Here is a 23,126-nt window from a genome sequence, read left to right as displayed (position 1 = left end):
CCCGGAAGCCACTCTCCCCGCAAAAAGTCTCAGAATTCTGAGATTAAAAAGTCGAAATTCTGACTTTTTTCTCAGAATTCTGACTTTATTCTCAGAATTCTGACTTTTTAAACTCAGAATTCTAACTTTTTTTTTAATTTTTCAGTGGCCCTAATCCTCTTCCGTAGTAATGTCCCCAAAAGTGATGAACATGTGTGTTTGTGCATGTGTGGCCATGTATTTCTCATGTTGTAGGTTTTAACAGTCACATTGTGAGGACTCACCTTCCTTATGGTGACAAAACACAAGTCCCTGTAATATAAATCATTTAATTTTAGGGTGGAGACTTTGGTTAAAATAAGGGTAAGTTAGGGATAGGCAAGTAGTGGTTATGGTTAGAGTAAGCCTCCAGGAAATTAATGTAAGTCTTTGTAGTGTGTGTGTGTGTGTGTGTGTGTGTGTGTGTGTGTGTGTGTGTGTGTGTGTGTGTGTGTGTGTGTAAGCATGTGCTTGTTTGTGTAGATTTCCTCCGTGAAGTGGGAGGATGCACCAGTAAAGCAGGAAATGTTTCAACACAGCGCCAGTTGTAGTCTTGACACATACGATCTATTAGCTATTAACCTTCCTCTTGTGTTAGCTTTCTGTTGCCATCTCTTGTGTTAACGGGTTGGTTTTGACCTGTGTCCTGAATCAGCTGTAAAATACACCAAAAATAATTATCTATCATCCAATCCATTTCTCATCTCTTGGTTACCTTGTTAGGCTTCCTTATCCATGAAAATATTGGTTTTAATATTTTTGGTGTGGGCCTCTGGGCTCTCTCTGACTGCATTTCTGTCTGTCTCTCTCTGTCTGTCTCTCTCTGTCTGTCTCACTCTCCCTCTCTTGTTCTCCCTCTCTCACCCAACCGGTCGAGGCAGTTGAAGCACAATATGTTTGTCTACTGCTTGGGCAGACCTGACACCTCTTTCTCTTAGAATCAGGTGAGCGGGGCTGTAGGCAGGGCTGGTTGATGTTGAGGCAGGGCTGGCTGAGGAGGATGCTGGAGTGGATGCTCTTTGTGTTCCTGATGGCGTGGACGGAGTGGTAGGAGAGCTCTGCAGCTGTCTGGCCAAGGCTGCAGCATCTGGGTCTCGGGGCACCCGTTCCCTCCGCTCAATGTGTGGCTTGACAAGGAATGTGGATGTGGGTCCACAACACAAATGCATTACATGCCAACACATCAAGGATGTTGTAAAACACAACCACTGGCCATTTCCTGGTCATTCGCTGGCAAGTGTAGGTGCCAGTCAGCTTGTCCAGGTTGGCTCAGTGAAAATCTTCATTTCATTTTTTACATGCTGCAAATTGGATGTGCACTCTACAACTTACCAACTCTATACTGAATTGACTTCACATGTCTGGACATGCCCGGCTTTGTTTTGTTTTTGAGCAGATGTGCAAATTCACGGTTACTTATAAATGTGTCTTTGCTTATACATTTTTTTAGCCATCTGTACTACCATGTAGACATTTATGGTCTTCAGAGGAAGAATTCTGCTGACTTTGTCAATTCCCTAACACCAGCACCACCAGCACGTTGCCTTTTTGGCTTTTGGTGGCATGTCTTAACAACTATTCAATAGATTTACCTGAAATTGTACAGTCATTAATATAATGACTGCCCAATTGCGTAGAAGGAGCCAGAGATATACATGTTGTGATTGTTGTTCATGCTGGCAACTTAATACACTGAGCACAGGAAGAACTCACATGTGGAAGTCGTGTCAATATTAATATATGCCTGTTTCACCAGATGGTTGTTTATATTGTTGATATATTGCATTTCTCTTCTGTGTCCCTCAGTCTATGTTTATTTTGTAGCACGCATGGTGATTGCGGCAGGTGTGTGGCACGGACCTTACCGGCACCTGTAGTTCAGCCGCATCATTGGCCGCTAATGTGGACCTGTTCATATACCCCCGCTGTTTGGGTAATCGCCCTCTCTCCTCTTCCGAAGCGAGTGCTGGCCAGCATGCAGTTCCACCAAGCCGAGGTATCCCGGCATGGTATGCGCGGTGTGTTCGTTCACCAGGTTGGCGTGTTGGGCCTAGATGCCTTGTGTGTGTGGAAGGGATCTCGGCTAGTTGTTGTTTGCCTCTCTCCTAGCTGAACCACTGTGGGTTATTATGATTGCTGAACATTATATTCGTTGGAAATAAAAGGAACTATATAAATGTTTCTTTTTTTAAATAGAAACATAATTTAATAACCAAATTATTTTATTGTGGCTAATAAATAAAGGTTGTTAAATGTCCTTACATCATGTCTGTATTCATTTTGTGTATGTACCTGTGCATGGGTTGTTTTGAGAAACCAATTAAAGTTAAACGACTACACTCTTTAGGTGCAACTCCTAAAGTGCCATTATAGGTGTTATATAGATTCTCTAGATCTGCCACTCGCAGTTCAGCTGGTATCACCACACCTGTAAGAGATACGTGCAGACATTACATGGTATCAGAATAGACTGTGTGTCGGTACGAAAGTCATGGCGAAGTTTAACCCACCGAGTGAGTTCAAGTTTGAGAGCCCAACAGAATGGCGGAGTTAAGTTTGAAGAGGACGATGATAAGAAAGACTTTGATGCAGTCCTAATAAAGTTTGACAAGTGCTTTATTCCACGACGCAACATCATACATGAGCGTGCAGGTTTATACCAACAGTGTCAGCAATCCATACAAATGGCAGAGATGTACATTAGGACATTGTATGAATTGGCAGAACACTGTCAGTTCAGAGCCACGAGGGATGAACATCGCCTTGTGGTAGGAATAGCAGACAAAGAGCTTTCCCGCCAGTTCCAGCTTAAAGCAGACCTGACACTTGCGCAAGTGATCGAACATGTGCGCCAGGCAGAGATGGTAACGAGACATGTCAATCAAGCCAACAGACCGGACACTCAGCTGGCCAACATTAATGCTGTCAAGTGGAAAGATGGACAGTATAGAAAAAAAGGGTTAGGAGAACATGAGACATGAGAACATGGGAGGTGCAGTAAGCCACAACACTTTAATGAAAAACACTGCCCTACATTTAAAAGTGAGCACAATAAATGTCACAAGAATTGACATTTGGAACGTAAATGTCATTATAAAGCAGTCAGAGAAGTCACAAGTGAACAACCTGAACAGACATACTTCCTTTGAGCAGTGGACAGGGAGGGTAAAGAAAATAGATGGACTGTAGACTTATAAACAATGTGGTAGTAACCTTTAAAATTGACATAAATTTAAAATTCACATTAAGGGACATTTGAAGAGATGAGTCCTAAAATAAAGTTAGGGCCTTCAGCACAGGGGGCGCTTTCAATTGTACCGGCATGTTCCAGGGTACCAGGTTTCCAGAGAAAAAGTTTTGTTTTAAGGTGTATGTGATAAATGCAAAAGCTGCTTGTTAGGCTGTTAGGAAGTAGTGAAAATGAGTCTAGTGAAGAGGATGGATGAGGTCAGTGGTGTCTTTGGATCGAGCGGGCTATTAAAAACTGAGCCAGTCAGAATAGCCCTGTGTGATGATGCCCAGCCAGATGCAGTGCCGACACCCAGGCGGATACCCTGCCACTGGTACCGCTGGTGAAAAAGGAACTGTAATGCATGGAGGATGAGGACATAATTGAAAAAGTAACACAGCGAACTGAATGGTGCGTTGCTATGGTGCCAGCGCTTAAACCCAACAAGAGGGAGGTCCGCCTCTGTGCAGAGTAATGCGATGAGACGAGAGAAGTATGTCCTACCCACCGTAATGCCAAGGCTTGCTGGTTCAAAAGATGTCATGTCATTAGATGCAGCAAGTGGATTTTACCAAATTCCCTTGCATGAAGAGAGCAGGATGTTCACTACATTCATAACTCCGTTTGGGAGATATGGCTCCCCTTATGTCCCTTAGAAAATGGTGGAGACTCTGGCTGGCCTGGAAGGGGTTGAGATTTTCATGTAGATATTTCAGATCTTAATTCATGCTGAGACTGAGGAACAACATGACAGAAGCCTAGCAGAGGTGTTAGAGGTCATTGAAGTAGCAGGACTCAAGCTGAACAAGGCCAAGTGCAAGTTCAAACAGAGACAGGTTAATTTCCTGGGTGAGGTCAGGGCCGACCCAAGCAAGGTGACAGGAATTGGGAACTTTCCACAGCCAGAAAACATGTCAGAAATCAAAAGATTCTTAGGAATGGTTAATTATTTAGTCATCCCAGAGCTGTCAACAGTAGGATATATGTTAAGACAGCTCTAACCATCGTCCTTCAGCAACTAAAGACTTCTTCCTCTAAACCAGGGGCATTAAACTCATTGTCACCCAGGTCACATCAGCATTATTGTTGCCCTCAAAGGGCCGGTTGTAACTGTAAGACTGTATAAACATATTGTTAATAACTGTCACTGTTTTTGACTATTATTTATTCAAGTGTAAAAATATTGTACATGCTTTTACATAAATGTAAAAATATTTGTAAGCACATTGCTCTGTGTTATTATAACACATATCCCTTTAATTTATCAGGTTAAGAAACCCACATTACTCCATCAATCCATTTATCATGTTCTGAAAATAACAAAATGCAAGCACAACCATTAAATTGCACCCATATTACACTGTACTTGAAAAACATTTTATTATATTTTTAATTCAGGTTTTTAAAAATGTTTACCTATTTGTTCTCTGGTTGGATATCTGACACCATTTTCCCAAGGTCAGTCCGTCAATCTCTGGCTTTAGGTCTTGTGCTGTAGCCACCTGTTAAACAGCGTGGAGGTTGTCATCTGTGATGTGTGATCTGTGCTTGGTCTTGTTTAGACGACACCACGGTCATAGGCCTCATCAAGAACAACGATGAGTTAGCCTACAGGGATGAGGTTCAGCAGTTGGCAATGTGGTGCGCTGACAACAACCTGACTACCCAAGTTCCTGGGTATCCACACCTCCAAGGGCCTCTCCTGGACCTTCAATTTCTCCACCCTGATAAAGAAGGCTCAACAGCACCTCTACTTCCTGAGGAAACTGAATAAAGTTAACCTGGCTTGTCAAATCCTAGTTAACTTCTACTGGTGCACCATCGAGTGCATCCTGACCAATCTCAGTATGGTATGGCAGCTGCACAACCTCCGAGCGGAAGGCCCTGCAATGGGCCCAGTACATCACCAGTGCCCAGCAAACTGCCATTGAGGACCTCCAGCGCAAGCGGTGTCTATGAAGGGCATGCAGCATCAGCAGACACAGCTCCCACCCCAACCATGGACTGTTTGGCCCCTTACCATCTGCTACGGGGTTCATTTTATGGAGGATCCCCCAGGTGAACACGGGAACACAAGAACATGCAAACTCCACACAGAAAGGCCCCTTTCCTTGAGATAAGGGGCAGCAGACACTGAAGGCATGGTGGAGGACACGCCCTCAGCGCCCACAGTGCCCTAGGTGGGAATCGAACCCGAGACCTTCTCGCTGTAAGGTGACAGTGTTGCCACTGTTACCACCGTGCCACCAATATAGCTTACAGTCCCATAGTAATTACTTGCACTACTTGCACTTACCTCATACTGTTTATATCTCATGCCAATTGAACTACCTGTAAGTATTTATAATTTTAATATTTTGACTATTATTTTGTAGTCTCTGGGCTGCAGTCTGGCAATGACAATAAAGTTGAATCCAATCTAATCTAGTCTAATTTCAGAGAAGTGGCACTCTTTCCTTACTGAAACATAAGTCAACACTAGATGATATCAGAGAATAAGGCCTGAAATGAATATATATATATAATATATATATATAATTCATAAAAGATATCCATGTTATTTCTTTATGTTTTTTCAGTTTTTAATGATTTTCAATTCCATATGTGATTTTCAAGTGTTTCTGGGAAGAAACTGCAGCTTTAGTTACTTCACAAGTCAAAACAAGCCTAAAACAGTATGTGGCATACCAACAGTGAAGAGGTTAAGGTGTACAGAAAAGAAACTAAGAGAAATCCATGTTCTTCTTCACGAACTAGATTTGTGTTTCTGAGCTGATGACAATGACATACACTCTTTAGCTATTGCAGCAGTCAAAACAAGACTAAATCAGTGAATGTGGCCTAAAATTAAATTCTGCAGTAACTTCCACATTTGAGTGTTTCTGAGCTTGAAATATAATTCTCAGATCTTCAGGCACATGGAAACAATTTCACTTGAAACAGTGACATTCATGTGATTTTAATATCAAAATCACACCATCTGCCCATCAGAATCACAACATAAACATTTGTTTATGCAATAAATGCAATATAACTAAAAAAAAAAAAAAAGTATTCATTCATCAGCATCCACATCTGAGTGTTGTGAAGCTGAAATTTTCTTTCTGACATCCCTTGGCACATAAAAACAGGGTCACCCAGTAATGTTATTGGGATATTACTGACAAAATCACACTTATATCTGTACAGAAATGATTATTTACTGTGTGTCTGTAAGTGAAATGAAATTATGTTATCCATCATTAACTTCCACATTTGAGTGTTTCTGAGCTGGAAATTTGATTTTCAGACCTTCTGGCACAACAGCTTCACCTAAAATAGTGACGTCCATGTGATTTTAATAAAATCACACTATGTGTGCATCAGGAGCACAAAATAAAGATTTGTAGTGTGTATGCAATAACTGCAATGTAAATCAAACTGTTTTTCTTCATCAACTTCCACATTTGAGTGTTTCTGAGCAGGAAATTTGATTCTTAATACCTTTTGCCACTTAACAACACTTTCACACAAAACAGTGATTTTGTGATTTTAATGTCAAAATCGCAGTATCTTAGCGTCAGAAGGAAAATTTGCTGTATAGAGGCCATGTTTAGAGAGGAAGAGGGGTCAAACAAAGGCTGATGATGGCTCAGTGCTGAAACTCTACTTATTATGAGGTGATAGTGGAAACTATAAGGATTCCTAGTTTCCTCCACATATGTATGAAACTCTTGATTTTGATTCAGTGCACATAAGGAAGATAGATTGCCTAAAGTATGAATTGCGCTTCCATGTACCTATCATTCAGTCTAGACGATTGAAGACAGTTTCAAACAGACACGGAAAAATGTTCAGGAAACTGCAACTTCGAGTCGGTGTTGTCATCATGACTGCTTCAAGGATCATCAGTTGTCAGTTGGTGGCAAGGTTCCTCTATGCAGCCACAAAGAAACAATACAGAACAATAAGAACAACAAGAAATATTTTATTCTATAAACTTTAAAAGCGATCTGCAAAATTATAATCCAGTCTTAGATTCTTCTTGCATTTAAAACCCTTTCAGGGCTCCTTTTAATCTGTTCAAAGTACATTTCTGTCCTAATTTATGTATATTTCGAATCTCTTCATCAATAATCTGTATAGCAGGTGCTGGAATAAGATGTCCCTCTCAGTTTATGTAAAATGTACACACACCTACCATGAAACTAACAGCATATCGTTAGTGTTGGCTACTTCTAAGGAAACTATGGCATATTAGCCTTGTTAAGATTTCTAGTTACCCCTGTACAGAGAGTAATGGACCAGTAACTCTCCACTTAAAGGGTCCAGTTCTCAGTTCTAAAAAATATTACTCTAGTAGGTTGAAAATCTGAAAAATGTTTAAACTGGTGGCGAGGAGACTGCCCACATTCGGATGCCTATCATGCTACCCCTTGTAATGCACCTAGCCGAATAGCCCTTGAGTTAGATACAGTTACAAGCCATGCCCGGTAACTGCAGCCCTCCTCTAAATCATCCAGGCTTTTGGTGGTAGTACTGTTAGAGAAATTCTTATACTTTATGCCCATTTTGTGTGATCACCTCATATTGACCTCATATTATTATCTGTGTGAGAGTTTGTGCTATTATCGTATGTGGACCGAGGCTGCGTCCTGGGGAGTGATGATGTATGGAAGACCCTACGTCATTCCACAATTACAACCATTCTTTCGAACTGATGAAGCAGCAGAAGAAACTCCAGCTGATTATATGAGAAAAATGTTGACTAATAGAAGTGTTCAATCTGTTAACTATTCCAACACAGGAACCTGAAGAAACAGCACCAAATGTGAGTACAGTGTTTTTTGACATGCTAATGTCAGCTTAGCATTGTCGCCGATGCTGAAATTGGGCCCTATGAACGGGTTTGACTTTTGATATCGGGTTGCCGTGCTGATATGATAGCACTAGGCACGCGCACGGCCTGGTGTTTGCGCACTGTATCACTCTCCAAATTTCCCGCTGAGGGGAATTTGTCTAGTTGTATTTTGTTGTTGTTTTCCTTTCCTGTAGGCGGTGGGAAACCCTGTGGGGAAAACTTGTAGTGTTAACTAGAGTTGGGCGGTATCCAAATTTTGATACCGTCAAACTTTTTCCCACATTTTCCCGGGGTATACAGTATTACCATGACTAATTAAAAATCACTTTGCAGGGCAGCGTGACATGCGCAGTTCAGATGGTCAATGCTCACGCTAAGAAGCACCAGTCCTAACTTGTAGCATACCAGACTGACGGGGAAAAACTCAGTTGGAATCCTCTACCAAGCATTGCCACCGAAACGAAACATGATTCATACCCCACGAAATTATGTGCGCATGTAACGAAAACACGAAAACAGCGCACGTCAAAGGTACGGCATCTGCTGACTTCACCACTTCACACAAACCTCAAAAGCCCAGTATCATATGAAAGCAGAGGGTCTGATGATCACGAAGATGTCTGCCTCCTCACTGTGCGACAAAAACTTGGCGAGCTAACAGCCAAAGAGTAACAAAAAAAACTTCGCTAAATCATAAAGTATTGTAACGGACTGGGTGCTGTCAATTACATGTTATTCTGTTATTGTTAAGAATGTGTTATGGTCAGCTACAGTCAGAAGTTCATTAGGGCAGTTACTGAGTTTCCTTAATGTCAGTGAATGTGTTATTCCAGCTACGTCTTCATGCTTGGAGACACTGTGAAGCCTGTCAATCAATACCAGCACCTATGGCAAGGATTTGTGTGAGATACCCACCCTCCAACCCTCCCTCCTTGAAGAGGATCAAGGAGGGAGGGTTTTGTTATTCGAGAGTGTTTATGTGTAGATAGGGGGTTAGCGTGAGTTGAAAAAGTAGCCGCTAACAGCATTTTAGAGACAGGTGTTTTCTTATTTTGGCGTTGGCTACGGCCCACAGTAGCCTGTGTTAAAGTGCAGGAATAAAAAGCCAGTAAACTGAGTTCACGTCTCGTAGCCTCATTGTTAAGGGACGCTACAGTATGTTTTACCTTTGTTGTTTTGTGGTCAAAAGTTATATTCCAGCCCGTAAGAAACGCTGCTAATGTCTCCTATGACTCTGTGTTAGTTTGAGATCACGAAGGTCCTGCTTGTTTACATAAAGAGGAGGTGGTTTCCAGAGTGGAGGGAGCGCTCTTCATGCAATAACCTATCTCTGGGGTTACTTCCTTCTGGATCGTCATTGGTGTTTCTATAGTGAATTTTGGTGGGTTGCTGAGCTATTGACTGGCATTATATAATAATATAATTTATAATAGTATAAATTCTGATCTTTTTTTTTTTTTTTTTTTTGGAAAGATCTCCGCGAGTGCTTATTATTTAGTGAGTCATAGACCTTCTCCTCGTTTTTTTTTTTTTGTGAATGCAAGAGTAGATCTAACAAGTTGATAAATTTCACCGAAGACTTGAAGGACAACGGAGAATCGGCGGATCCAGTCGATCACTCTTGACAGATGAATAAAGCAGCTGGCGAGCCAGTGAGTAAAATCAGCTGATCGACTTTATGAATGAATGCACCGCTGCGCTATAAAGAAACAATCGAACACTATAGAAGGAAAGGGTTTTGGAGGTGGATTGCAATAGAAAGAATGTTGGAAGCAAGTTTAAATGTTTAAAGGATGAACTTAACGATGAAATAAACGGAAATTAAAGGAACTTGTGTGATTATCCGAAATGAAGTCTGTGACCACATCTGAGGCCGAGGACATGTTAAAATCAAGTATTGCTTCGCGCAGAGGCAGACTGGGAGCATGCACGTGGAGGTTAAATGAAATAAAGGCTTTGATGACTGATGATGGAAATAATGATAAGGTCAATGATGCATTTGAAGCGTTTAAAGAAGCTGTGGATGAATTTAAAAATGCTAACAAATCTGTGCAAGAGCTCTTATCAGAGGAGGAAAGGGAAAATGATTACTATGACTGGTATGAACCCAGAATAACTAACCTGAATTATTTTCTGAAAGATGTTGAAACATGGAAAAGAGAGATTGCACAATCAACAGTTGGACCACTGGACAGCATATCAAATGTGTCTCACAAAGGCTGTCACTGGATCGAAAACCTCCTCAGAGTTAAAAAAGGCCAAAGCAGAACAGGCTGCTGCAATGGCTCGAGCTGCTGCATTGAAAGAAAAACACAATTTGCAACTGGAGAAAACAAAACTGAAAGCAAAGATGGAGCAAGTGGAGTTGGAAGCAGACCTCTGTTAGGACCTGGCAGTGTGTCTCTCCCTTTTGTTTCATTTTCCCCTGTTTTCCCCAGTGTGTTTTGTCTGTTTGTCTCCCCCTGTCTGTCCAGGACCATGCAGTAAGGCTGCACCTGCCAGTCAAGCTCCACCTGCCTGCCTCCTCTCACACCTGCAGATCATCAGCTCATCAGCAGCTGCATTTAACCCAGGCTTTTCCCTCCAGTACTCGTCAGATCGTCTGCTTACCTCCGTGGTAGTCTGTCTTTTCTCTGTCAGTCGACTGATCTTCTGTGTGCGTCCGGTCCATTCTGACCTGTGTTTTTGTCTGCCCTCTTCCAGGAGCCTTTGCCCTGTGGATAAGCCCTCAGCCCAGCCTAGCCTCGGTCGAGAGAGGAGTTGGAGCTTCCAGCAGAGTGTTTTGTGCTCTCGCCTTTAGTTTTTTCCCGTTTTTGTGGACACCCTTAGTTGATCTGTGCAGAGTGTTTGTTTGCTCTCACCTTTAGTTTTTCCCGTTTTGGAGGACACCTTTAGTTGGACGTTGCAGAGCGTTTTTGTGCTCTCGCTTTTCGTTTACCCGTTTTTGTGGACACCTTTTGTTAATAAACCTTCTGTTGAATTTACCTGCCTTAGTTCTGTATTCTCTCAGCCATCCCTGTGAGTTCACCTTCATCTGGTCTCAGTGTGTGTACTCACATAACAACCTCGCAGCATCAGCTACAGAAATAGAAATCCTTCAAAGTGATCCACCTCATGAAAGGGATGAGGTGGTTCAGGAATCTCCAGGTGATGGCATGACTGAGTATTATGATTCTTACCATGAACCAGAAAATATGGAGAGCGAGGTGGACTTTGTGCGGTTAGGTGCAATACCCAAAACCCCACTTCACCAAACCATCTTAAGTCTCCACAAACCTCCATCCATCAAAACAAATCAAAATAAACCTCAAAAAAAGAATGCAACTGAAAAATACAAGACCTACAATGCCAATCATACTCAAATGATAAATCATTCTGCTCAAGATAATGTGGTTATTAATGCTGCTCATAATAACTTGGATGTGGTGAGACAAAGTGACATTGCAGAACTCATTGTCTCACAGCAAAAGTTGTCTTTGCTACCCGCAAGAGAGATTTCTGTGTTTGATGGAAACCCGCTAGCATATCAGTCTTTTATCCATGCATTTGAACACTTGATTGAAAACAAGACTAAGAATAATCAAGACAGACTCTACTATCTCGAGCAGTTCACCTCTGGTTTGCCTAGAGACGTGGTTCGCATCTGTTTGCACATGGAGGAGAGTAGGGGCTATAGTGAAGCAAGACGCCTCTTAAAAGAACACTTTGGAAATGAGATGAAAATTTCTGGAGCTTACCTGGAAAAAGCCTTGAACTGGACAGCGATTAAAGCTGAGGATGGGAAAATGCTGCATGCATATGCAATGTATTTGAGAGGATGCTGTAATGTAATGCAAGATTTACAGTACTTAGAGGAGCTTGATATCCCATTGAACCTAAGGCTAATGGCATCCAAACTACCCTACAAACTCCGTGAAAAGTGGTGAACTACAGCTTATGAGACACAACAAAAAACAGGCAGGAGAATCAACTTTCAACACTTTGTGGATTTTGTGGAAAAACATGCCAAGATGCTTTTGGATCCCTTGTTTGGAGACATTCAGGACCAAATAATGAAAAAGTCTCTCCCAAAAAGCAAAAGTGAACCAAAATCGATAAGAGGCAAAAACAGCAGCTTCGCTACTTTAGTAGCTGTGAATACAGAGAAAGCAGGATGCACTGTGAAACAATCATCTGTTCCACAACAACCTGCTCAAACTACACCCAGTGCTATCATCCCTTTCTGTGGATTCTGTCATGGGAATCATGCTCTGATCAATTGCTCACAATTCAAAACACAGTCACATGACAAGAAGGTTGAATTCTTAAGAAGTCATGGATATTGCTTTGGTTGTCTACTAAAAGGTCATCTAAGCAAAAATTGTAAAAGAAGATTAATGTGTCAGATTTGTCAAATGAAACATCCTACTGTACTTCACATTCCAAGTGAAAAAGGCCCAAAGCAGGAAAATCAACCAAAAGCCACTGCTGAGACAGAAGAGACCCCTATAAGCAGTGCTCTTGTTTCAGCAGGTGATGCAACTGGGGCCGGGAGAGACTGTGCGCTTGCAATTGTTCCAGTCAGGGTTAAGATGAGAAAAGGGAGCAGGTATATTCAGACCTATGCCTTCCTCGATCCAGGCAGCACTGCAACATTTTGCACAGAGAATCTAATGAACCAACTGAATGTGCAAGGGCGCAAAACAGAGATTCTTTTGCGAACAATGGGGCAGGAAAAGCCAGCAGGGACCTATGAGGTCAGAGGACTGGAGGTGGGAGACTTGGAGGGCTGCACATATCTGGACCTACCAAAAGTTTACACACAGAGCAAAATCCCTGTTTCAAAGGAAAACATCATCACAGAGGCTGACTTGAAGAGGTGGCCATATCTAAGTGGTCTCCACTTAAAGGAAATTAAGGCAGATATTGAACTTCTCATTGGGACTGATGTTCCTCAGGCAATGGAGCCATGGAATATAATAAATAGTGAAGAAAATGGACCGTATGCAGTCCAAACCATACTGGGATGGGTGGTAACTGGACCAGTCAGGGTTGATAGTGCTGCAGGACATGCTGGGCCCATTGCAGTATCAACTAACAGAATCTCAGTAGTTGAACTAAAGGACCTCCTCATCAGACAATATAACCAGGATTTCTCTGAGAACATATATGGAGAGAAAAAGGAGATGTCAGTTGAGGATAAGAGTTTTATGAAAATTGCCTCAAGCTCAGCATATCTAAAAGATGGCCACTATCATCTACCACTGCCTTTCCGGAATAAAGAAAAAGTTATGCCTGATAACTATCATATGGTAAAAGAACGCACAGTGCACCTTATGAAAATATTTAGGAAAGACAAGATTTATGCTGAGGAATACATAACCTTCATGGAGGACATTCTCAAAAAGGGTTATGCAGAAAAGGTTCCACCTCAGCAGCTTCAAAGAAAGGATGGGCAGATCTGGTATATCCCGCATCATGGTGTTCGCCACAAATGAAAGCTCACACTGAGGGTGGTGTTTGACTGCACATCCTCATTTCAAGGAACATCTCTGAACAAGGAGCTCCTCCAAGGTCCAGACTTAACAAACACCCTCATTGGAGTGTTATTAAGGTTTCGCCAAGAACAAATTGCAGTTATGGCTGACATAGAGGCAATTTTTTACCAAGTACATGTTGATAGAAACGACAGAGACTTCCTGAGGTTTTTTTTGGTGGCCTGAGGGTGATATCAGCAAACCACTTGAGGTTTACAGGATGACATTTCACCTCTTTGGTGCCGTATCATCCCCGAGCATTGCTAATTTTACTCTGATGAAGTCATAAAAACCATCAAAACCCACTTTTATGTGGATGATTGCCTCAGATCCGTGGCAACAGTGGACAAAGCTATGAAGCTTGTCAAAGACCTCACCGATGCCTGCAGACAGGGAGGCTTCACATTAACAAAATGGGTCACCAATAACAGCGAGGTGTTGTCAAGCATTCCCGAGCATCACAGAGCAAAGGCAGTCAAGGAACTGGACCTGGATAAAGAAAAGCTGAAAAAATAAACTGCAGTTGAGCCTGCACTTGGAATCCAATGGAACACACACAGTGACACCCTCAGCTTTAAAGTAACTGTCAAGAGCTGGCCTGCTACCAGAAGAGGCATACTCTCCACAGTAAGTTCAGTTTATGACCCATTAGGTTTTCTCTCTCCTTTCATCCTGAAAGCCAAACAAATACTCCAGGAGCTCTGCAAATCCAAGTATGGATGGGAACAAGTTGTTCCACAGGAATTTGCAAGGCCCTGGCAGAGATGGATTAGGGAGTTAAATCAGTTAAGTGGGTTTCAGGTAACAAGGTGCATAAAGCCTGAAAACTTCAACCCAGTGGAGACTGCTGAACTGCATCACTTCTGTGATGCAAGTGAGTCAGGATATGGTACAGTAAGCTACCTTAGATTCACAAATCACCGAGGCAAAATCCATGTCTCCTCCATATTTGGGAAAGCCAGAGTCTCACCTCTCAAGTAGATCACCATACCCCGACTTGAACTCACTGCAGCAACATTGGCTGTAAAAATGGATCGGATGCTGATGAAGGAGCTGCACTTGCCACTCACAGATTCAACATTCTGGACAGATAGTACATCTGTACTAAAATATATCTACAATCAGATCAAGAGATTTCATACATTTGTAGCCAACAGAATTGCAGTGATTCATGACCTCTCCCGCACAAGCCAGTGGAGAAATATAAATTCAAGAGACAATCCAGCCGACGACGCATCCTGAATACCTGGGAAAAGAGAAAAAGACCTGGCCAAAGATCACACAAGGTCTAGAAGAAATATCAGCAAATGACCCAGAGGTAAAAAAGGAGATTACAGTGTCAGTATTGAAAACCAACATCCAATGTGCACATTGATCAAGTATCACTCATCATGGAACCGACTTCAGAGGTCTGTAGCCTGGATATTGAAGGTGAAAAAACTACTTCAGCTGCTAAGTCAGCTGAGAAAGAGCCAGACACTTGTGTCTACAGAGATAAAGAAAAAACTGAAAGATGATCAAGGGACGCAAAATCTGTCAGTGGAGGATCTGCAAGAGGCAGAAAAAGCTATCATTTGTTTTGAGCAAAGACGCTACTTCAGCCATGAATTGACTTACCTGGAAAATGATAAAACCCTCAATTCAAGAAGCAGCATCCACAAACTGGATCCGATTCTTGATAATGGTATTCTGAGAGTAGGAGGTAGAATAAACAGAAGTGCAATGCCTGTGCACCAGAAGAACCCAATTATTCTCCCTAAAGGTTCTCATGTATCTAACCTCATCCTACAATGTATCCACATCAGCAAGTTGGGCACTGAGGAAGAAACCATATGCTTTCCAGGCTAGGTCAAAAGTTTTGTCTCCCTCATGCAAACTCTTTAGCCAGGAAAATCATCAGAAACTGTGTATTCTGCAGACGTATGCAAGCAAGACCTGGAGAACGGAAAATGGCGGATCTTCCAAAGGATCGTTTGTATCCAGACTTACCGGTAGCCTTTTAGTCATGTTGGCATTGACTACTTCGGTCCCATTGAAGTAAAGAGGGGCCGAGCTCAGGTGAAACGATGGGGGGTCATCTTCACCTGCCTGGTCAGTTGAGCTATCCACCTGGAGATGGCAAACTTCCTAACCACAGACTCATGCATAAATGCCATATGCAGAGGACCAGTTATAAGTATCAGGACTGACTGTGGGACAAACTTTGTTGGAGCCCAAAAGGAACTACAGGAAGCTTTGAAGGAGTTGAATCATCAAAAGATTCAGAACACCCTTTTAACAGAGGGAGTAAAATGGATCTTTAACCCTCCTTTTGGAGCCCACCATGGCAGTATCTGAGAGAGACTGATCAGATTAGTTAAAAAGATCCTCACATCTGTTCTAAAACAGCAAACACTAGATGATGAAACTCTATCAACAGCACTGTGTGAAGTAGAAGCCATCCTGAATGACCGACCGATAACTACAGTGTCAAGTGACCCCAATGATTTGGAACCGCTAACCCCAAACCATCTGCTTCAGCTGAAAGCAAAAACAATTATGCCACCAGGAGTCTTCAAGAAAAGTGATCAATATTCAAGACAGAGATGGAGACAAGCTCAGTATCTTGCCGATCTCTTCTGCAACCGGTGGACAAAAGAGTATCTTCCACTCATGCAAGAAAGAAGCAAGTGGAACAGCGTAAAAAAAACTTGAGTCCTGGAGATCTGGTTGTCATTGTTGATAACACAACACCAAGAAACTCATGGATTATGGGCTGTGTTGTAAAGACATTTCCAGATGCCAAGGGCTTTGTGAGAAGTGTTTTGGTTAAAACCAAAACCAACACAGTTCAACGACCTATAGATAAGCTCTGTCTTCTAATGGAGGCAACATGATGGGGGCTACGATCTTCCAGCCTACACAACAGACTACTTCAGATATTCTGACATGATTATGGACTTTGATCAGACAAATGGTCAGGTAACTTAATGAACTGTAAATTCGAAGGACATAATTAATTTCTGTAATTGTTCTATTTTGGCTCCTTTAAATCTTATTTATGTAATTGTTTTTGCTAATGCCAACAATTAGGGGCCGGGATGTTGGAGCCTATTCATATTATTTATTAATTTGTTGGAAAATGGTGAATCAAAGATAATGCTGATGATGGTGTTGATTAATTATTGAAAGTTGTAAATTATATTGTAGAAAAACTATGATTTGTTTTTGACAGTTTTCAGCTGCTCACGGCCTTCCTCCTGGTTAGACCATCCTCCCGCTATGATGAGGGAGATAAGACAGCTGGGTTCTCCTTTGTCTGCTCTTTTTTTTTGTCTTATGTTGAGTGTTGAAGGAGTGAGGAGTGACACAGTTTATCAACCACTAAATTAAGCTTTTGTTTTGTTCATTATATGAAGTCAACCACGGAGAATGTTTTTCTGTGCAAAAATAAATTCTGATCATTTTCTTTCTTTCTTTTTTTTTTTTGAATCTGGAAGATCTCCGCGAGTGCTTATTATTTAGTGAGTCATAGACCTTCTCCTCGTTTATTTTGTGAATGCAAGAGTAGATCTAACACCGTGTGAAAATCGGGTAAAAATGAGAGGAGTTATGATGATAATTGTAGCTGGGCATACACCTTCCTCCTGTGAATAAATGCACTGGGGGCGCGTGGGAGACCCATCCAAGATGGCGGCCGCGCTGAACGTCAGCTCCAATAGGAAGCGTCAGTCAATGAGGCGTCTATGTATATTATGTCTATGGTTTCATTGCTCCGTCTCGTGAAGGACCAGAGCGCTCACAGAGGACTCTGCTAAGCAGCCCGAAGTGTTATTTCACTGTTTTATTTGCATTTCCTCCTTTTATGAGAGCTAAGAACAGCTGAGCAGGTGGAGGTCACTTTACTCACCACATTAGATTTACCATTGTAGTGTTTGTTGTGTCTTGCAGTGATAGAGTGCACACGTTGTGGTTTGGTTGGGGCTGTTTGTAGAATCTCCCCATGGTAAGTACCCTGCCTACTCTCTCTATTACTCTGCCTACTCTGTTTTAATTGTTTTAGAATTATTTTGGAGAGTGTCGTAAAATAAAATTATCTTTTGTGGTCTTGACTAACTGTCCTTTCTGTCTGCCCAGGGACTCTACAGCCTTTGTGTTTCATCCCAAGCTTTTAATTAATAAATCTGGTTTGAACTGAATGCATGTCTTCAGGCTCTGGGAATCTTTGTATGGTGTCAAAGCTCAGGTAGTTGAGGTTGCTACTGACCACCGTGGTTACGTAGCAGGTCTCTATCTCTCCCTCCTCACCCTGAGGTGGGTCACACTTTGAATAGTTGAATATTTGTTCATGTTGTGAATTTATTTTGTGGTTTTGATAAAGAGACATTTAAATTCAGTCAGGAGCTGAACTATTTCAGTTGGCACATTTAAAGAGTGGCTTTCTTGCCAATAAAAATATTTTTGTTACTCCTTTTTCAAACCGTTGTCCATGTCATACCTATCCTCCCTGAGCGAAACTGCATCATCTGATTTGGCCTAAATTAAAGTACGTGACATTCACCTTAGCTCATGTGCAATAGACAGTGTCACATGCGTGTTACATCGTCATTATCCATCCAAGGTGTCTGACGTATGTTGTGAACAAGGGTGAAATGTCCTTGCAAATTGATCATTTAGAATATATGTGATTAACCATAGTGAGAAGCAGATGAGTCCCTCGTAAGAATCATTAATTAATCCTTGCTTTATAAGGTGAAATCACATCGCTTGCCTGAAAACCGACCCACATGCACAACAGCCTGTTGGTGATTAGATACGCCCTGGAGCGATGTACTGTCTGCAGCATGTAGCGGACAGTCAGTTGTCTTTTAGTTTCTTCTAGTTGGAGTTAGGGTTGGGCGGTAATCTGGTAATAAGGTATCCCGCGGTGTCTAAAAATAGCAACGGTATCAGTTTCATTACCGTCATTAAAAACAATACTGCGCATATAGGTCTATAGGGGTCTAACATAATTGTAGCATCGTCATAAGAAAAATGAAGTCCACTCCGTTCAATGTATCTGGTTGAATTTTTACTCGAGGAAAAGGTAACTGTGCAAAAGTACGTGTTAAGAATGAACCCGAGCAGTCGTACAGATGTTGTAACACAGGTATATCCAGGCACTCATTTAGGCCGAGGAAGGTTGGTGCCCTGGCATTTTATTAATGAATGCAACATCAAATCAAGTAATTCCCCTACATCAGTTACAGACACAACCTATTGTAACCTTTTTAAACCTCAGTAACACAACTATGATGTTGTGTGTGAAATAGCCATTGAAATAGGATTTGTTGATACAAATGAATGGCTGCAGTGGCTAATATATACTGAAGAAAATAACAGACTGAATAAAACAAATTGTTAGCATGTGCAGCAGCCAGACCCGGATTGGGCACAGTTCCTCTAGATCATCAGAATGATCCCACAGAATTCCAATGTATCCCTAGACTATTCAACTCCCCTGACACTCTGACTGACTGTACCATCTGTCCCCCCCAACTGCAGTAACCCAGCCACCCTATTTCAGCCCATATGCAGGTAATTACACCTGCATTGAACATAAAGGCTTGGGACAGGATGTGGGAGAGCTGTCATGGTGCAAAGTCACCCTGTCTGTTAACAGTGCAGGAATTCAGGACGGATGGCTGATGAAACAGTGCTCTCGTGCTGACATATGGTGGTACTGTGGAGGAAGGACACTCAAATCTATTCTACCTCATGAATGGAAGGGGAGATGTGCCCTAATCCAACTGGTCATGCCATTCCATGTATTGCCACTAGATGATTTTGTTACACAAAAACAAACAATCAATTTACATATTCAATTTACATAGAGAGAAATGCTTAACCACCACTCAGAATCAGAATCAGAAATACGTTATTGATCCCCAAAGGGAAATTGTTTTTGTTACAGATGCTCCTTACAAGAATAAAATTAGAGAAAGAGAGAGAGAGAGAGAGAGAGAGAGAGAGAGAGAGAGAGAGAGAGAATATATATATATATTCTCTCTCTCTCGTACTCTGTACTCTTTTCTTCAATTCTTTTCAATAAGGCTCATTTGGCAAAATAGAATGGCACTAGACATGCTCCTGGCAGTCTGTTTTTGCTAAAATATATATTGTTAAAACACATAACATAACATTTCTAATTCACAGATTTCAGTATCCTGTACCTGTTACAGAAGTTTAGTGTCATGATTAAAGGGACAGTCTGCAATATTTTGAGAGATGCTGACATTGAAAGCAGTGTTTAATCAGATGTATACTGTGTTAAAAATGCACTTTAATTACTAAAGGTTATTATTTGGCATAAGTCCAACCAATGTGTACATTACCGTAGTAAGTACAGACACAGAGTGAATGTTTACTGAAGCTGTGGGAATGTGCTTTATGCGATTGACCTTAGTGAACTGAGAAAGAGAACTGAGTCAGTGTGAAGGAAAAAAACTGGAACGTATTGAGCCGAAATGTGTTATATGTTGTGCATATGGCGCAGCAGGTAGTGCGCGTGCCTCACAGCAAGAAGGTCGCCCGTTCGATTCCCGGGTCAGGCCTTTCTGTGTGAAGTTTGCATGTTCTTCCCGTGCATGCGTGGGTCTCTCCGGGCACTCCGGCTTCCTCCCACAGACCAAAAACAGGGTGTACCCCGCCTCCCGCCCGTTGACAGCCGAGATAGGCTCCGGCCCCCCCGCGACCCCGAAAGGGATAAGCGGCATAGAAAATGGATGGATGTTGTGCTTATGACGTTAAGGTGTTTAATAAAACACACATAGGCAATCTGGAATGGCAGAAGATGCACACCTTATTGTGCCTGCTTTATCTACCTGATACAGGTTACATCTTTGTTACCGCGTTGCAGATTCCTGGGACCCGTAACACAGGCTCTCTGTAGTGACATGTTCCCTTGCAACAAGAATAAACAGCTCTAATAAATTTCAGATGGTTTTCCTGAGTCTTCTTTAAAACTTTTTTTTAACAAGTACTATTTGAGTGTAGTCTTTAAGAACCTTTAAAATATTGATCACACAGCAACTCATAATGGTTGGGGAAACACTGTGATGCACATCTGGAGGATGCCAGCAAAAGCAGTACCCCTCTGGAGGCTGCCGGCAAAGACGGAGCCCTTCTGGAGGCCAGAGGCAAAGGTGAAACCCTTCTGGAGGTTGGCTGTGTAGGCCAGTCCCTTGCGGACTGGAACCTGGCAACAGGATATCGTTGCCGGCATCATTAAGACCATCTGATGTCATCCGCAAGATTATTGCAGAGGAATGGGGCACGATAGGAAAACACCCTGTAGTCTACTGACTTCTTTTATACTCTGTTTTCTGAGAGTAGACAGCACTGTAAACTTAATATTATTTATTAATATAACTTAATAATATTGAATAGGTCATCGGTGGCACCTTTAGTACGATCAAATGTGGTCAGCCAATGAAGGGAAGCTAAAGCTTGATGTGATAAGGCCAACTAGTCTAGTTTAAGTTCAAATTCCACCTGTGGTAAACTATTTGCCAACTGAAAATGAATGAAAAAAAAAAATATTATTTTTTTTTCATGGCAATAAATTTGAAAACTAATTAGATAAAATATTATCTATCCTGACTATTACATTTATCTAGTCCTTTTTTAAAGTTTTGTCTTCATTGTGTTATATTTACTCATGTCTCTCGTATAAAATTGTATTGTGAAAATTTCAGCATTGCAATTTGTAAAACAAAGCAGAGTGCAGTTTTCCTGATGGCAGTGCAACAGCAGATTTGTCATAGAATAACCATTTCTGTGAAGGTTACTGTTTCAGATTTGACAATGAATGCTAAACAACCCCTAAAATTGCATTATATATCCCAGTAATGTCACACTGGATCACTGTCAGTGTACTGTATGTGAGCACAATAAGGCTGCTCTGGTCAGTCTGTATGAATTCCCTCAGACCCCATAATAGAAGAGGTCTCTGGACAACGCACCAACCCACAGCACACGTTTTCTCTGTGTTCATGTCTGCCTGTGTATTTACGTGCACAGCTGCAGATCCAGTCTCTCATTCTAATCCTCTAGACAATGTCAGCCAAAAGATGTTTATTAATAACCAACTGGGGCCTAGAGAGGGGAATAACTGACATAGTCACCCCATTGCCCCTGTACTCTATCCATCCCCAGGAGATATCCAATTATAGGCATTACAGGCCAGGTGATGGAATAGGGTTACAGGACAGGCATTCCTCCCCAGTGTCAGTTTATATTGTGTGTGTTCTATCTCACAACTTCTCACCCCATCACCAAGGCAGTTCTAGTATGATAAATTCATGAAATACTCTTTAAACATAAAGAAACATAATATTTCATCTATGAAAGTGTATTGTTGAGTTTTATGAATTCAAACATATTTTTTAGACAAAGCTAATTGCCTTTGAAGTCAACTGAAATATTTAGAGAACTGAAATCTCAACCATTCCATGCACTTGTTTAGTCCTGAAAAGGCTCTAACCTGAAAAACACTGAAAATACCAGTACTCTGTTCGAAATTAGACACATAAAAGACATAATAGATCAGTATTAAATCTACACTAGTTAATATTTTTAGGTCAACAATGATGTGTCCTCATTTGCTAACATATTTCCCACATCAGTGTCATAAGGAATAACATGAGAGAAAGTCTCACTTCCCATCTAGCTACTAACTTATTTAACTCAATGTGACCTCTCTTTGAACTTTCCATTTGTCTGTCCCTCTAAATAAATAAGCAAACATATTTTGGGTTTGACTATGCATATTCCAATTTCATCTAAATGTCTTATATGTCAAATTGTTGTTGTGCTTTCTTGTTGATAAATGTTATACTTCATGAATTATTAAAATTGAAAGCAGTCTCTATTGTATTCATATATGTACTAATACTAAAATGTGTTAAAGCCCCCATTGGGTCATTTTCTATTTATAAATACGTTAAGGTAAGGGAGATTTCATATTATATCATCATCTTCCAAAAATCATGGTAATCATCATCAATGCGAACAGAATTTAACCCATTTTCTGAATATCCCAGACCCCATAAAGATCAGGTGATTTGTTCAAAAGACTTCAGACCAGCTACTAAATGGACCATCTGATTAGTTTAACTATATTAATTGTTTCTTCTCCGACATGTTATATATGTTCTGATAAGAAGGATGCAGTTCATATTGCTAACCACTATTAATAGGCACCAATAGTTATGGCTCCTTAAACCAACAACACATGTATTTCACTGTAAATTTAGTGTCAAATAGATATGAGATTGTAATAATGTTTTGCTCTATTAATGGCACCAACAGCTGTTGCTTAACTGGATGGTGGCCATAAAAAAATAAATATGGAAACCTGTTACAATATACCTTTTAGAGTACTCACAGGACCCTGACACATTTTGAAGGTAACACATCAACTGTAGTCGGGCAATCACAAAGCCACAACTTATAGATAGCGTTTATTCCTAGGACTGATTGTTTCAGCAATAATTTGCGCATG

This window comes from Chaetodon trifascialis, chromosome 17 (assembly GCF_039877785.1).
Source record: "Chaetodon trifascialis isolate fChaTrf1 chromosome 17, fChaTrf1.hap1, whole genome shotgun sequence".
NCBI lineage: Eukaryota > Metazoa > Chordata > Actinopteri > Chaetodontiformes > Chaetodontidae > Chaetodon > Chaetodon trifascialis.
Note: the sequence above shows the minus strand (reverse complement) of the source record.